At 38.8% G+C, this 17,198-nt stretch overlaps 1 non-coding gene across 1 annotated transcript; it reads left to right on the forward strand.

The window, feature by feature from the left end:
• The first annotated feature begins 7,604 nt into the window (after nt 1–7,604).
• On the forward strand, nt 7,605–7,712 carry LOC118344462. The gene has a single exon (XR_004798249.1). It is a non-coding gene; the product is annotated as a small nucleolar RNA R71 (small nucleolar RNA).
• Nucleotides 7,713–17,198: the final 9,486 nt, after the last annotated feature.

The following is a 17,198-nucleotide window of genomic DNA, read 5'->3' on the forward strand; positions in this document are numbered from 1 at the left end:
AATGAAATGAATTCAATTAAAGAGGAAGTAGAGTATGGTGAAACAAATCTCCTTTGTGACGTTGATTTGTTCTCAATTGCCGAGAGAGCAAAAGTGACCAGATCTGCAGTCTTAATATTTGAAACAAGGTGAGTAAGAATACAAAACAACTTTCCAAATCTTATAAACTGAAACTGTATTTGTCAGAAAGCGTAAAAACTTGGGGTACAGGGTTAGCGTTTCCTCTTCCATCAAGTTATAGTTGATGGGCGATCTGCTTATGCTAATTCAATCAAGAAATTAACACTTTAAAACCAAACAAACATTGTTACTTAGATTAAAAACACTGATAGAAATAAAACCCTCACTGTATTGTCATCTACTTTCATCTCAAGACTCAAAGGTTGATGGATCCTTAATTATTTCAAGGTCCTGTTGTGCCGTGAGTCTACAACAGGTCAAGAACAAGAAATCCTTCCAAACCGATAGCAGATAAGGCATGAAAATACAGCAACAAGTATAGGTTAAACACAACAACAAATAACAATTTGCACTGGTGAAAGAAAACCCTTTCCTTTGCAACCCTAGCTATAGAAAGTAGTCCCGAGTCATCAGGTGATAGATGATTCGAAAACCCTAGCAGAAAACAAGAAGAATACCAATGATTGTTTTGAAAATACAAAAACAGACTAAAGATTCTAAAATGTGGTTTTGAACCCCCTTTCTCTCGTGTGCCTCCTTTCCTTTTATCCCTCTTCGCATAATCTCCTTCATTCTCTCTCTTCTAATCATTTCTCTTCAATTCACGATTATGCCCTCTGGAGGATGGGATCCTTCTCGATACTTCTTGTTGTAGTGAGGAGAATCTACAGCGGAGTCCTTACATGGATTTGGTGCTCGGGGTTGGCCTTAACTTACGGGACTGGGCCTTTCCACCTATAGATAAAACAAAAACCATTTAGCCCATAGCAGCTAGGTAAATAATGGATTTATTCTTTCAAACTTGTAAATCCAAAGGACAAGGCTTTTGTCTTAAAAACTCAATTTCATTCTCACTTTTGGAACAATTCACACTCAATTTACTCTCTTGTATGCATACATTTTAATCAAAATATCTTGACAATCACACCCCCAACTTATCTTTTGCTAGTCACGTAGCAAATGTAATGTTTGGTTATGAACCATGATGTTTCAAAGCCCCTCTTCTACCCTTCATAGAGGTAAGTCACCAATCAGACACAATTAAAAAATGAAATAGACATTTTAGTTCTAAAAAGGAGTTTATGCACTAAATTTTCTAATAACCAAAGTACGTATCCAAGCAAGGTGAGTACTGTGTGTTATAACAATAAGTGTAGATTCCAAGGTTAACCACCAGAAGTCAATAATTGTCTCGTCCATAGCAGCTGTTGAAGTGGAGCTTTCTCTCTAATTCAAAACCATTGTAATAGTGGCTTTCATGCTACTACACTTTAAAAGATCTTTTGTTGCAAGAATTCAACATCACAATAAAGGATAAGAAAGGAGTGGAAAATGTTGTAGCAGATCATTTATCTCGACTTACATTGAACTCAACCATTCAAAACCACCCAATTTCTGAATCCTTTCCTGAGGAGAATTTGTTTTCAGTCCATGTATTACCTTGGTATGTTGAGTTGATAAATTTTCTAGTGACAGGTCAAACTCCAGCTCATTGGACAGCACATGACATTAGAAGAATGAAAGCTGGGCTAAGTTTTTCTTTTATGATGAGCCTTACCTGTTTAAATATTGTTCTGACTAAATAATTAGGAAATGTGTTCCTAATAATGAGGTCTCTGCCATACTCATTTTTTGTCATTCTAAAGCCTGTGGTGGGCACTTTTCTGGCCACAAAATTGTAGCCAAAATTTTACAAAGTGGGTTTTATTGGCCAACAATGTTCAAAGACACTTACAGTTTTTGCAAATCCTGTGACCCTTGTAAAAAACTAGGGGGGATTACCAAAAGAAATATGATGCCAATGCAACCAATTCTAGTTTTAGAAATCTTTGATTGTTGGGGCATAGACTTTATAGGATCATTTCCCTATTCTTTTGGTTACCTCTACATTTTGCTTGCTGTTGACTGTGTGTGAAAATGGGTTGAAGCCATACCATCCAGAAATTGTGATCATCACATTGTTTTAAAATTTCTCAAAGAAAATATTTTTGCATGGTTTGGTATGCCTAAAGCCATAATCAGTGATAATGGAACCCATTTTTGTAATAAACCAATAGCCAAGCTGAATTAGCCAATAGAGAAATAAAACATATTCTTGAGAAAACTGTTAACCCTAATAAAAAATATTGGTCTGTGAAGTTAATTGATGCACTTTGGGCATATAGGACTGCTTACAAAATAGTTTTGTGAATGTCACCATATAGATTAGTCTATGGTAAAGCATGTCACTTGCCTGTAGAGTTAGAACACAAAGCATACTGGGCTTGTCCCTTTTCTCAAGTATAAATACTTTACTTGCACTCTTCCTAAGCCAATAAGTATGGTTCATTAGATACCTTAAACAACTGCTTAGTCTGATTAGTTTAATAACCATAAAGTGTCATTCCAAGTTGTTTAGGTGTAAATGGTGTTAACACTCAACATAAGTCCCTTACATGATACAAATTATTGGTCTAAGAGACATGTCAACATAAATAAACCCCTTTCTTGACCCAAATTTCTACAAGCTTTCATTTCATCAAGTCTGATCATGCTTCCCAAGAAAGTCTAAAAGGGAGCTATTGTTGCTATTTATAAACCAATCATTGACAATGTCTCTAGTGGTTCATTTTGATGTGCAATACTAAGATGAATTATCCCTTAAGACTGAAATTGAATCCTCACCCCAACTAAATGTAAGCATTGTCCTCAATGGTGCAGAATAGAAAATAAAAATAAAAATAAGAGAAACTGAGAATGAGCAGATTGAGAGCAGTACCTGATTGTGGAATGTTCAAAGGGAAATAAGCACAGAAAAGTACTACACCTGAAAGGGAGAACCTTATTAATGAGTTCAAGCAATTATTTAAAAAGAAATGGGGTCAAGGAGACTCAAGGTGGTCTCTTCAAGTGAAAAGTTTGAGAAAAATAGTTTGAGTCTCTGGCCATTAACTTTAAAGTGTTTCCATTCTGAGGGTTAAGAAGTTCCACAGCTCCACGAGAAAAAACAACTTTTACCAAATATGGAACACTATAATGAGATTTTAGCTTTCCAAGGAAGAGATGTAGTTTGGAGTTGTACAACAACACTTGCTAGTCTGGGTAAAAGGACTTCCTTTGGATGTGTTTGTCATGAAAATGCTTCATACGCTCCTTGGATAATATAGCATTGTCATAAGCATCCCTTTGAATTCGTCTAATTTAGCAATTTGCAGTTCCCTAGATGAACAAACTTGGTCAACATCAAAATTAAATTGCTTAATGGCCCAATATGCTTTGTGTTCTAACTCTACAGGCAAGTGACATACTTTACCATAGACTAATCTATATGGTGACATTCTCAGATTGTTTTGTAAGCAGTCCTATATGTTTTATTTCCCTATTGGCTAATTCAGCTTGGCCATTAGTTTGAGGATGGTAGGGTGTGGACACTTTATGACGGATCCCATATTTTTTCATTAAAATAGCTAAGGGTTTGTTACAAAAATGGGTTCCATTATCACTGATTATGGCTTTAGGCATACCAAACCGTGCAAAAAAAAAAAAAAAAATCTTTGAGAAATTTTTAAACAATGTGATGATCACAATTTCTGGATTGTATGGCTTTAACCCATTTTGACACGTAGTCAACAGCAAGCAAAATGTAGAGGTAATCAAAAAAAGAGGGAATGACCCTATAAAGTCTATGCCCCAACAATCAAAGACTTCTAAAACTAGAATTGGTTGCATTGGCATCATATTTCTTTTGGTAATCTCCCTGAGTTTTTGACAAGGATCACAGGATTTGCAAAAACTGTAAGTGTCTTTGAACATTGTTGGCCAATAAAACTCACTTTGTAAAATTTTGGCTACAGTTTTGTAGGCAGAAAAGTGCCCACCTCAAGCTTCAGAATGACAAAAAATGAGTATGGCAGAGAACTCATTATCAGGAACACATTTCCTAATTATTTGGTCAGAACAATATTTAAACAGGTAAGGCTCATCGTAAAAGAAGAACTTAGCCTCAGCTTTCATTCTTCTGATGTCCTGTGTTGTCTAGGGGCTGGTGTTTGACCTGTCCCCATAAAATTTACCAAGTCAGCATACCAAGGTTGGGCTGAAAACAAATTCTCATCAGGAAAGGATTCAGAAATTCGGTGGTTTTGAATGGTTGAGTTTAATGTAAGTTAAGATAAATGATCTGCTACAACATTTTCCACTCATTTCTTGTCCTTTATTATGATGTTGAATTCTTGCAACAAAATGATCTACCTGATGAGCCTAGGTTTTGCATCTTTCTTAGTTAACAGAAACTTCAGTGCAGCATGGTCAGTAAAGATTATGATAGGAGAACCAAGCAAATGGGCCCTAAACTTTTCTAATGCAATTATTATGGCTAGCAATTCATTCTCTGTAGTGGAATAATTTTTCTGAGCATCATTTAAAGTTTTGCTAGCATAGTATATAACATGAGGCAGTTTATTCTTTCTCTAGCCTAATGCAGCCCCAACAGCAAAATCACTGGCATCACACATTATTTCAAATGGTAATGTCCAGTCAGGGAGTTGAATTATGGGGGCAGTAGTGAGGTTAGCTTTTAATTGGGTAAAGGAAGTTTGACATTCTTCAGTTCAAGTAAAACTGACATCATGCATCAACCACTTGCAAAGAGGTTTTGAGATTAAACAAAAATTCTTAATGAATCTCTTATTGAAACCAACATGGCCTAAAAAATATCTGATGTCTTTCACACTTCTAGGTATAGGTAAATTTGCAATCAATTCCACCTTAGATTTGTCAACCTCAATACCCCTTTTAGACACAATGTGCCCAATGACTATTCTTTGTTGCACTATAAAATGGCACTTTTCCCAGTTAAGCAGCAACTGCTTTTCCTCATACCTGGCCAAAACAATTTTAAGGTTAGCCAAAGAAGAGTCAAAACATTTTCCAAACACTGAGAAGTCATCCGTAAAAACTTCAACAACATCATCAATTAAGTCAATGAAAATGCCTAACATACATCTCTTAAAAGGGGCAGGGGCATTGTATAGTCCAAAGTAGTAACACCCAGAAAAACCATCCAAAAAGTAGTAAAATTCATGCTCAGCCACCTATTCGATGATTTGGTCAAGGCAGAGGAAAATGGTCCTTCGTAGAAGCTGCATTTAGCTTCCTATAGTCTATGCACATTCTCCATCTAGTTGTCATTCTAGTAGGTATTAACTCCCCTTTTTCATTTTTGACCACTGTGGCACCAGATTTCTTGGGTACCACTTGAATGGGACTTACCCATTGACTATCTGCTATAGGGTAAATAATACATATATCTAACAGTTTTAGGACCTCCTCTTAACCACTCATTTTAATGTAGGGTTCAATCTTCTCTGGATCTCCCAAGAAGGTTTAGCTCCGTCCTCTAAATAAATTCTATGGGTGCAAGTAAAGTGATTTATACCTCTCATGTCAGCAATGGTCCACCTAATGGCAAACTTGTGCTGCACTAGTACCTCAAGTAACTTACCTTCCTGCTCAGCGGTGAGCTAAGATGAGATTACCCCTGGAAAAGATTCCTCAGGACCCAAATTAGCATATTTCAGTTCCACTGGGAGGGCTTTTAGTTCTAGTGTTTGGCTATCCTCACTTGAGGACTTTGTAGATTCTGGAATGAGGGGTAAAGGCTCGATTTTAGGCCTCAATTGGGTGTCACTTGGGCTTCCTATAGCAAGGACAATAGAGACATTATTAGCATCAGTTGACAGAAAATTTTCCATAGAATCAATATTAAAGAAAAGATCTTCAAAGGGAATTGCTTCCAAAGAGTTGACTTCCTTCACTTCTTCCAATTCTTAAGGCTGCCTGTATAAATTGAAAATGTACAGCTCTAAAGTCATGTTGCCAAAACAAACCCCACTCCTACAATTTATAATAGCATTAGAAGTTGCTAAAAAGGATCTCCCTAAGATCACTGGTGCAAAAGAGACATTAGTTGGAGCAGTTAATTTCATATCCAGTACCACAAAGTCTATAGGATAATAAAATCTATCTACTTGTACTAATACAACTTCAACTCCCCTAGGCATTTTAATGGACCTATCAGCCAATTGCAAAATTATAGAAGTTGGTTTTAATTGTCCCAATCCCAGCTGTTCATACACATTATAGGGTAACAGATTCACCCCTAATCCTAAATCAAGCAAAGCCTGGCCAATTTTGGCATCACCTATAATGCAAGAGATAGTGGGCGAGCCAGGATCTTTGTATTTAGGGGGCGTGTGATTTTGGATGATGACACTAACTTGTTCAGTGAAAAAAGTTGTTTTTTCTTTAGCATTTAACTTTCTTTTGATAGTACACAAATCCTTAAAAAAATTGGCATATGCAGAGATTTGTTTGATGGCATCTAAAAGTGGAATGTTTATTCTAACTTGTTAGAAAATGTCCAGAATCTCAGAATTTTGTTTTTCTTTACGTGCAGAATTGGAGCAGGTATATATATAGGAATCTTAGAATTTTCAGCATGCAATTCACTATCTAGTTTTGAGTTAAGGTCCTTACCTGAATTTCCAGTGCTAGGTATAGGTTTATCCAAAATCTTATCACTCCTCAAGGTTGTGATGGCTTTCACAGCCTTCACATTGGGCCTTTCTACCTGAGGTTGCTGACCTTGTGGATTGGATTGGGGTTGAGCTGGAAACTTTCCTTTTTCCTGAGCACTCAAAGAAGTGGTCACTTTTGTGATTATTCCTCTTATGTCATTTTTGGCTTGGGAGTGTTGGTTATTTATGGATGCTTGGCTTTGCATGAACTGTTGGAGGTTAATAGTGAGTTGCTGTATAGATTCCTCCAAATTCTTTTTCTGGGTAAACTGAGGTCGGTTGGGTTAATGTGAAGGGCCTGGAGGTGGTGTATGAGGCATATTGGGTGCTATGGAAGAAGGAGCTTGCTGATCAGTTCTCCAACTGAGATTGGGGTGATTCTTCCAACTTGCATTGTAAGTATTAGAAAATGGCCCCAAGTAATTCTTAGCAATCATATTCACATCATTAGGTTGATCTAACAACACCTCCTTAAAAGTATAGTGGGGCATGCATTGGTGCTATACCCTTGGTCCTCACATATCCCACATTTATCAGCATTTGGGGGTAAAACATGCATTTCATTAATCTTTTTTAGTTCAAAAGATTCTAATTTCTTGGAAATCAGAGCCATCCTAGCATGCAAATAATCAACCTCATTTGAGGTTGTATTTTCCCCCTCCCCCTACTGTACTTCTCACATTTTCAAACCTATCCCCAACATAAGAAACATCCCATGACTGAGCATTCTCAGCCAAATAATTGAAGCATTCAAAGGTTTCGTTAGGTTCCTTATCAAAGAAGTCACCATTGCACATGGTTTCAACAAACTGTTTCATTTTGGGGTGCAAGCCTTCATAAAAGAAACTAATGACTCTCCAATATTCATAGCCATGATGTGAACAAGCATTCAACAAGTCCTTAAACCTTTCTCAGCATTGATAAAAGGTTTCATTGTCCTTTTGCCCAAAATTCATAATCTGCCTTTTTAGGGCATTTGTTCGATGCATGGGAAAATTTTTTTTAAGAAACTCTGTCTGCATCTCTTGCCAAGTTCCTATGGACTGAGGCCTTACAGAATTCAGCCATGTTTTGGCTTTATCCTTAAGAGAGAAAGGGAACAGCTTCAACCTAATCACTTCCATGTCCTATCCATGAATGTAGAGCACACTTCTACAAATTCTTTAATATGCAAGCAAGGATTTTCAGATTCCATTCCATAAAAATGAGGGATCATTGGGATCATTCCAGGTTTAACATTGAAGTTATTTGCATTTATAGGTTGAATAATGAATGAAGGAGGGCTAGTTCTAACAGGCTACAAGTACTCCCTTAATGTCCTATTTTGATTCAAAACTTCCCGATGCTCATTTTCCCCCATGTTACTTAGATTTTCAGAAGATGACTCAAAGGATATGGATGCAAACTCTATGGATGAAAATGGCTCAGTCCTAGTTGGCCATGATGATTGGTCTCTAGTCTAAACAGGTGTGAGACAAACTTAAAGGAAACAAAACACACAGACCCAAAATTATTTTACAAAAATGGTAAGAGTTGTCACCCATTTTGTGAAGAGGTTCATAGTTACACTCCTCTTTCTTTTCTTTTTTTTTTTTTTCTTTGGCAAGAAAAATTATGTTTCACCAGTTGTCCCCGGCAACGGCGCCAAAAACTTGGCATTCTCCAAGTATAAAAGTAGATTTACAGTATAGTGGGAGTGTCCAAGGTCATTTCCACAGGGGCGACTGTATCAACATAAGTCAGCAAAGTTCAAACAAATGAAATGAATTCAATCAAAAAGGAAGTAGAGTATGGTGAAACAAATCTCATTTGTGAAATTGATTTGTTCTCAACTGCCAAGAGAGCAAAAGTGACCCGTGTGCACTAAATTTATACAGAATGTGGGATGATGTAATGGTTTGACAAATGAAGCAAGGGTTTGTAACTAATCTAAGGAAAACATTAATATAAAACTAGGTCTCCAGTCTTAATATTTGAAATGAGGTAAGTAAGAATACAAAACAACTTTCCAAATCTCATAAACTGAAACTGTATTTGTCAAAAAGCGTAAAAACTAGGGGTACAGGGTTAGGGTTTCCTCTTCCATCAGGTTATAGTTGCTGGGCGCATCTACATATGCTAATTCAATCAAGAAATTAACACTTTAAAACCAAACAAACATTGTTACTCAGATTAAAAACACCGATAGAAATAAAACCCTCACTGTATTGTCATCCGCTTTCATCTCAAGACTCAAAGGTTGATGGATCCTTGATTATTTCAAGGTCCTGTTGTGCCGTGAGTCTACAACAGGTCAAGAACAAGAAATCCTTCCAAACCGATAGCAGATAAAGCATGAAAATATAGGAACAAGTATAGTTTAAACACAACAACAACAAATAACAATATGCAATGGTGAAAGAAAACCCTTTCCTTAGCAACCCTAGCTATAGAAATTAGCCCTGAGTCATCATGTGATAGATGATTCGAAAACCCTAGCATAAAACAAGAAGAATACCAACGATTGTTCTGAAAATACAAAAACAAACTAAAGATTCTAAAATGTGGTTCTGAACCCCCTTTCTCTCATGTGCCTCCTCTCCTTTTATTCCCCCTTCGCGTCATCTCCTTCCTTCTCTCTCTTTTAACCATTTCTCTTTGATTCACGATTCTGCCCTTTAGAGGATGAGATTCTTCTCGATACTTCTTGTTGTATTCAGTAGAAGCTGCAACAGAGTCCTTACATGGATTTTGAGCTCGAGGCTGGGCCAAAAGTTTGATGAGCTTTTTGGGCTTATATTACAGGATTAGGCCTTTCCACCTGTAGATAAAACAAAAACCATTTAGCCCATAGCAACTAGGTAAATAATGGATTTATTCTTCTAAACTTGTAAATCCAAAGGACAAGGCTTTTGTCTTAAAAACTCACTTTCAATCTCACTTTTGTATCAATTTAGACTCAATTGACTCTCTTGTATGCTTATATTTTAATCAAAATATCTTGACAATCACAAACTCATGTATAAAGGAAACGATACTTGCAAAAGTCCATTCATCTCCATATTCAATACACACCCAATAAGCACAAAGATGTATTGGGACTTGAAGAAGAATTTTCGGTAGGAAGGAATGAAACAGGACATCAATCTACTTCATTGAGAAGTGTGCCACTTGTAGGCAAGTAAAGGTTGAGCATTAGAGACCTACCAAAAACGTAAAACCCTTACCCATTCTAGAATGGAAGCGGGAAGATATAGTTATGGATTTTGTGGTCAAATTACCCCAAACCCCAAGCAGTAAGAACGCGATTTGGGTAATTGTAGATTGTAACATTCCAATGGAAGACTTCAACCACATGACCTATACTCCAAAACGATTAGTCAATGATACAATTGAAACCCCATTGGAACCTTCTCATTTCCAAGCAATGTGGGATCTCATACACCATCTACCCTTATCCTTATCATATGGGGTATCACATAGATAGATGTACCAAAAGTGCCCATTTTCCTCTGGTCCCTACCACTAATACTTTAGGAAAGTGGACTCGACTATACATTAAAGAAATAGTTAGGCTTCATGAGTGCCTAAAACGAGAGTGTCAAATTGGATTCGAGGTTAACATCACTTTTTGGAAAAGTCTGCAAGCAGCAATAGGCACTAAGTTAAAATTCAATCTTGCCTACCACCCTTTGACTAACAGAAAATCGGAAAGGACAATCCAGACATTAGAGGATATGTTGAGGGCTTGTGTGTTGGATTTCAAGGGCCCTTGAGAAAGCCATGTCCCACAAATTGAGTTTGCTTACAACCAACAACTATCAGATGACTATCCAGATGGTCCAATATAAGGCCTTGTACGGAAAAATGTGTTGATGGCCTTTATGCTGGGACGAAGTTAGAGAAGTTAGAATAATTGGGTTAGAAATAATACATGAGATGAAAAAGCAAGTTAAGCTCATACAAGAAAGAATGGGGATGGCTCAAAGTAGGCAAAAGAGATATGTCGATGTAAGAAGAAGAGAATTGACCTTGGGAGAGGGTGATTGGGTATACCTCAAGGCATCGCCTATAAAGGAGTAAAAATGTTTAGGCTGAACTGAAAACTGAGCCCAAGGTATGTTGGACCCTATAAGGTATTGGAGAGAATAGATTCAGTAGCATACAAAGTCGCATTACCCAAGGAGTATGAAGGGAACCAAAACGTGTTTCATGTTTTCTCGCAGAGGAACTGTTTTGGGAACTAGCAACCCTGCATAATTAGTCCAAATCTAGTTCCATCCAACTAAATCTCACATACGATGAATGACTAGTACGAATCGTAGACTGGAAGGAATAGAGGCTACAATTCAAAACTGTAACTTTGAAAAAGTGTAATGGGGAAGTCGAGGAAATGAGAAGTTTACATGGAAAATCAAGAGGGTCACACATGAGTAGTTTCCCTATTTATTTTGAATCATAATAACTGACCGGAAATGCATTAACCTTGGTCAATTCATGGGCAGAAGCACGACTATAAATACCCATTCTAGTCACAACACTTAGAATCTTAAAACCTTCATCATGGTGCGAGAAAAGAGGACTGAACGAAAGGTAACCAAGTCGCCAGAAGTAATTCGACATTTCATGGAAGGGCGTCGTGAAGCAACGAGGTTGGAAGAGTAACGCCGGCGAATCGAGGAGGAACACTACTAGGAGGACCATCGCTGGGCTAGGGCCCTGATTTCAAAGATGTTGGACCACTCTGATGAAGTTGTGACTCTGCATAGAGAGAAGCGAACAATCCAAGAGTGGACAAGCGGAAGACAAAGGTGTGGTCTCTCTAATGTCTTTTGACGTTGAATCTAACATAGGAGTTAGAACAATGGAGAGCTGTAGAGACAGAGGCTACATATGTAGCCGATGAAGAATACAAAAGAAGGAAACCTATGATCCAGAGGAAAATAATGAGGGTTGAAGGGTGGATGAAAGATTGAGTGTGCTACCACCTCAACTGTTGTTGACAGAGATGGATTAAGGATGCCTAGCCTCAAGCACATACCTCACAATTTCATTGCGAATGTTAATTCTCATGAAATTTTGTGGACAAAATTTCTTGTTACGGAGGGTAAGATGTGAGGACTACGTAGAGGCACGGTAGGAGATCCCCTCCGATGACAAAAGGTGGGCGACGGGAGCTAGAGGCACTATTTAGAAAGCTTGTAGACACGATAAGACCTTTTGATTGGCAATTTGGTTTGGGATTATTTTCTATTGTCAAGTTTCATCATCGTTGGAGCTTGGATAGTGGAACATTTAGGATTTGAGGTTTAAAGCCTCAAATTAATTGGTTTGGGTCATTTGAGATTATTGGTTAGTCTGTATTATTTTGGAACTTTTAGTTGTTATTTTCTCTTTTTTAATTGTTTTGTTTTCTTTATTTGATTTTGGAACTTTAAGTTTTTTCCTCTATTTCTTTTTTTTTTTCTCTTTCTTTCTTCTAGTTTTTTTCTTCTTTAGTTTTTCACATATTCTTGCTGTTGATAAGAGATTTACTATATTATGATTGCTATGTTCATCAGTTCCTGTATAATTTGAGGCAAACAAAAAAAACCATTCTAAGCCAAGCCCAAGCCCATGGCCATCAGCATCTATATTGATCTATTTTTTTCATTTTGTGTTTTGGTGGTATGGGAAAAAATTAACAAACAAAACTTGGACCTGTATGGGCCACAAATATGTTAAGGCCGGCCCAAAACAAACTTTGGCCAGATTCGTGTTTTTGAAGAAGTTTAAGTTGATTATGTCAATCAGGCTTTAAAAAAGCAAACCGGCAAAATTGACTTGGCCCGGATTGAAGTAGCTCAAGAAGACTGAGTTGACCGAAAAAAAGCAGTCTGGTCCAAAACGACCCTCAAGTCTAACCAGATCAGACCCATTACACCCTATCCAAATTCACGAGAATAATTGTGACATCACTTTATGAGAAATGGACACTATTTTGTAAGCCAGCTATGTAATAACCCCAAAATGTTCCTACTCGCATATAAATGACCAAAAATAAAAACAAATTCATAAACCCTTGCGGATCTAAAATCATATAAGAAAACCACTACTCCTTTCTGAGTTTTTGGGTAACTAGTTGACTCAATCCTTGTTAAAGCGTGTTGAAAATACAAACACAGGATGAAAACTCCTCTCATTGAAGATGGATGGAGGTCCATCACCTCATTCAAAAGAAAGATTTTGCTAGATACGAAACTAGGTCCATTAATTATTGCCTCAGTGAACAATCGACATCATGTGCTTAGGGTCAAAATGTATAGGATTAGTGGCTTGAATTAGTCCCCAAATTAAAAAAGGAGCCATAAATCCCAGGATGCCATTAAAAGACAAACATGAAGTTTGGCCATACTCTCATTTTTCGAACCATATTTCAATGTGTACTTTTACTTAAGATCTTACCGTGCGTTAAGATGGAGTATTTGATATTGATTACGACGGTATAATAGTCTTACCAAATAGATCACCTTAACGAGGACCACAATATTGAATTAATATAGTGGTAGTTTAAGGTGTACAAAAGAATGGTATTGATAGGTCCCAAATGCAGAGAATAAAATGCAAGAATTATTTATCTTCTCTTTGGGTGAGAATAGAACCACAATTTGAATGCAAAATAATTTCTTGCCTTTCATTGATAATTTGGGCTACTTAAATAAGTAAGCCACTTACAAGAAATCCGAACTTGAAGGGAAACTGGTAGCTAATTACTTGAAACCCGACTTTCACGTAAAACAAAACAACGTAAAACAGAACATGCACACGTAAAACAGAGCATTACAACGGAAATAAAAACAACGGAAATAAAATACGTAAAACTCGCAGTTGGCAACTGCATGCGACCCAGTACTGCATGCGACCTAGTCAAGCTTCCTTCTTCACGTTCCTTCTTCATGTGCCCATAACTTCGTCCACTACGTCCCACCTGGACGTCCCACCTTCCGTATGCCGCATGCAATGTTATCCCAGGCATTTAGGATTTGGCTTACGGGGCCTTGCTGACTTTCGTGGTTTATCAATACCCCCCCCCCCCCATTATGTGGATCCTTGTCCTCAAAGTCCATGTCTGGAAACATCTCCGACAGATGTTTGGTAGGTTCCCAGGTTGCCTCTTCTGCTGGTAGATTTTTCCAATGAACCAAACTTTCTTCTACAATATGAGCCCCTTGTTTTATCTAGCGGTGATCTAAAATAGATTGAGGTTCCAGCACGACAACTCCATCATCAGTGAATGGTGGCAACTCCGTTCTGTGCTGTACGCTGTCTTCGTGAGTGTTGTACCGTTTGAGTAGCGATACGTGAAAAACGGGATGGACCCGTGACCCTTCTGGTAATTGAAGCTTATTGGCGACTGATCCAATTTTTTGCAGAATTTTGTAAGGGCCATAGAAGCGGCTAGCCAATTTCTGATGGACCCTTTTAAAAATCGTTTGCTGACGATAGGGGTGTAGTTTTAGAAGCACTAAGTCGCCAACTTCAAACGACACTTCTCTTCTCTTTTGATCTGCGAATTGTTTCATTCGGTTAACCGAGCGTGCAAGATTGGTCTTGAGTTGTTGTAATAATTGATCTCGGTTCAGTAATTGTTGATCAACTTTGTGCACTGGTGAGAAGCCTTCATTATACGATGGAATGGTGGGTGGCAATCTTCCATACAGTGTTTGGAAAGGGGTCATTCCCGTCGATATATGATAAGTGGTATTGTACCAGTACTCAGCCCAAGGTAAATAGAAGCTCCATTTTCGTGGCCACTGGTTTACAAAGCATCTGAGATATTGTTCAACGCAGCGATTGACGACTTCCGTTTGGCCATCGGTCTGTGGGTGATATGTGGAGCTGAGCTTCAGTTTAGTGCCCGACATTTTGAAGAATTCTTGCCAAAAGTTGCTAACAAAAATGGGATTGCGGTCACTGACGATTGATCTGGGCATTCCGTGTAGCTTCAGAACGCCTTCCACAAATTTTTCTACCACACCCTTAGCTGTAAATGGATGTGTCAAAGTTAGGAAGTGGGCTGATTTACTGAGCTTGTCGACAACTACCATGATGGTATCCTTGCCTTGCGAGGTTGGTAATCCCTCAATAAAATCAAGTGTGATGTCGTCCCATACTTGGCATGGAATGGGTAGGGGTTGTAAGAGTCCTACTGAAGCCAAGGTTTCGGCTTTAATTTTCTGGCACACCGCGCAACATTTAATATACTCTTGGATTGATTTGAGCATCCTTGGCCAATAAAATTGTTGCCCCAATTTTTTGTAGGTGCGTAGAATGCCTGAGTGGCCGCCCACCTTGGTGTCATGCATCTCGTGAAGAAGCTTGGCCCGTAAGGTTGGATTGGCTGGTACTATCACCTTATTCTTGTAACGCAGTAGGCCCTTGCGCCACACGTAGTGGCCGTTGGATTGGTTGGTTGCTACACGACCCATAGACTGGATATACGGGTCCTCCATTGCTGCTTGTTTAATCTCTTCCCATAAGTCAACTTGAGAAATAAAAATATTATGGAGGATGGGGCTTCCTTGCTTCCGTGAGAGGGCATTGGCTACAGAGTTTTCACGTCCCTGGCGATACGTTATCTCATAGTCATAGCCTAAAAGTTTGGATACCCATTTTTGTTGCTCTGGTGTGGTGATGTGTTGCTCTAGAAAATACTTTAGGCTTCTTTGGTCTGTTTGAATATAGAATTTCCTGCCCAGTAGATAAGGACGCCATAGCCAGATTGCTTCCACAATTGCTAACATTTCCGTGGCGTATGTGGACCAAGACCTCTTTGCCACCCCGAGTGCCCGACTCATGAAGGCCACTGGTCTGCCTTGCTGCGCTAATGCCGCTCCAATCCCTTCCCCCGATGCATCAGTTTCAATAGTGAAATTATCGTTGAAGTTGGGCATTGCTAATATTGGTGTGGTTGTCATGGCTTGTTTTAGAGCAACAAAGGCAGCCTCTACTTCCTCATGCCACCCGAACTGGCCCTTCTTAAGGAGATTGGTGAGGGTCCGTGCAACAATGCCATAATTTTTGACAAATTTTCTATAGTATCCTGTTAACCCCAAAAAACCACATAACTCAGAAATGTTAGAGGGTCGTGGCCATGCCACCATCATGGCAATATTGCTGTCATCGACTTTTACTCCTTAACTAGTGACAATATGTCCCAAGTATTCCAACTCTTGTTGTCCAAAGGCACATTTGCTACCTTTGACAAAGAACTGTTGCTGCTTCAGTATCGCCAACGCCTGTTTAACATGCAACAAGTGCTTGTCCCAAGTAGGACTATAAACTAATATATCATCAAAGAAAACTAGTATGAATTTTCTAATATATGAGTTTAACATATCTTGAACTTGTTTCTCTATCTCCTCTTTTTGATAGTATGCATACCAGTATGGTTTGACGTTAATTGGCTCCGCTCCTTCTTTGAGTGAGATGAAATGGTCTATCTCTCTGACGGGCGGTAAACTTGAGGGCTCTTGAAATAATTCTGAAAATTCTTGTAATATTTCCTGCATATCAGGATGTATTTCTTCGGTTGATCCCTTAGTATTGACTTGTAAGCATATGGCAAAAATCGTGTGGCTCTGGTGAGCCTCTTTTGATAGCTCTTTCATTGATGCATTTTTTATATTTTCTCCATCAGCCCCTTGCAACCGCCTGGTCTGGTTCTCCCAAAGGAACTCCACGGTCAACTGTTTCCAGTTGCACACCACGGATCCTAACATTTCCAGCCATTGGATTCCCAAGACTAGATCCAGCCCGATAAGAGGAAGGGAATAGAGAGTTAAAGAAAAAACAGTGCCTTGCAAGTCCACCCGTACCTCGTCGAAACGTCCTTGGCATTTCAGTTTGTCGCCATTAGCTATTCGCATGTTGAAAGTCTCGGTTGGCACCACTGGGAGTCGCAACCCGTTGGCCAATCGTTCGCTGATGAAGTTGTGAGTTGACCCACTGTCGATTAATACGACGATGTTATGAGAGCCGATCTTAGCAGCTACCCACATGGTTTTGGGTGCGGTCCACCCTGCTAACGCATGCAGTGTGATTTCGGGTTCAGGAGGTTCTTCGTGTGTCTCTTCCGTTGGCTGTTCTACGTTCCCATCATCGCCCAACAGATTGCTATTTTCCTCGCAATTCTCCAGCATGAGTATTTGTGGGCCCTGGCATTTGTGTCCTGGAATGAAACAGTCATTACAATTGAAGCATAAATTTTGAGCTCGTCTCCGCTGCATTTCGTCCCACATAAGTCGTCGCATGGGAACGGTAGGGCTTGGTGGTGCTGCCCGATTAGTAGGGGGAAGAACTAAGGGAGCTCGTGTTGTTGGTGCAGGTCTTACAAACCTCCTTTGTCTAGCCAGTTGATCATCCATCATTCTTGCTAAACTAATGGCTTATTTGAGTGTCTGAGGCTTAAACATCCGTATACCATCCGATATGTCCATCTTT

This window comes from Juglans regia, chromosome 1, assembly GCF_001411555.2.
Source record: "Juglans regia cultivar Chandler chromosome 1, Walnut 2.0, whole genome shotgun sequence".
NCBI lineage: Eukaryota > Viridiplantae > Streptophyta > Magnoliopsida > Fagales > Juglandaceae > Juglans > Juglans regia.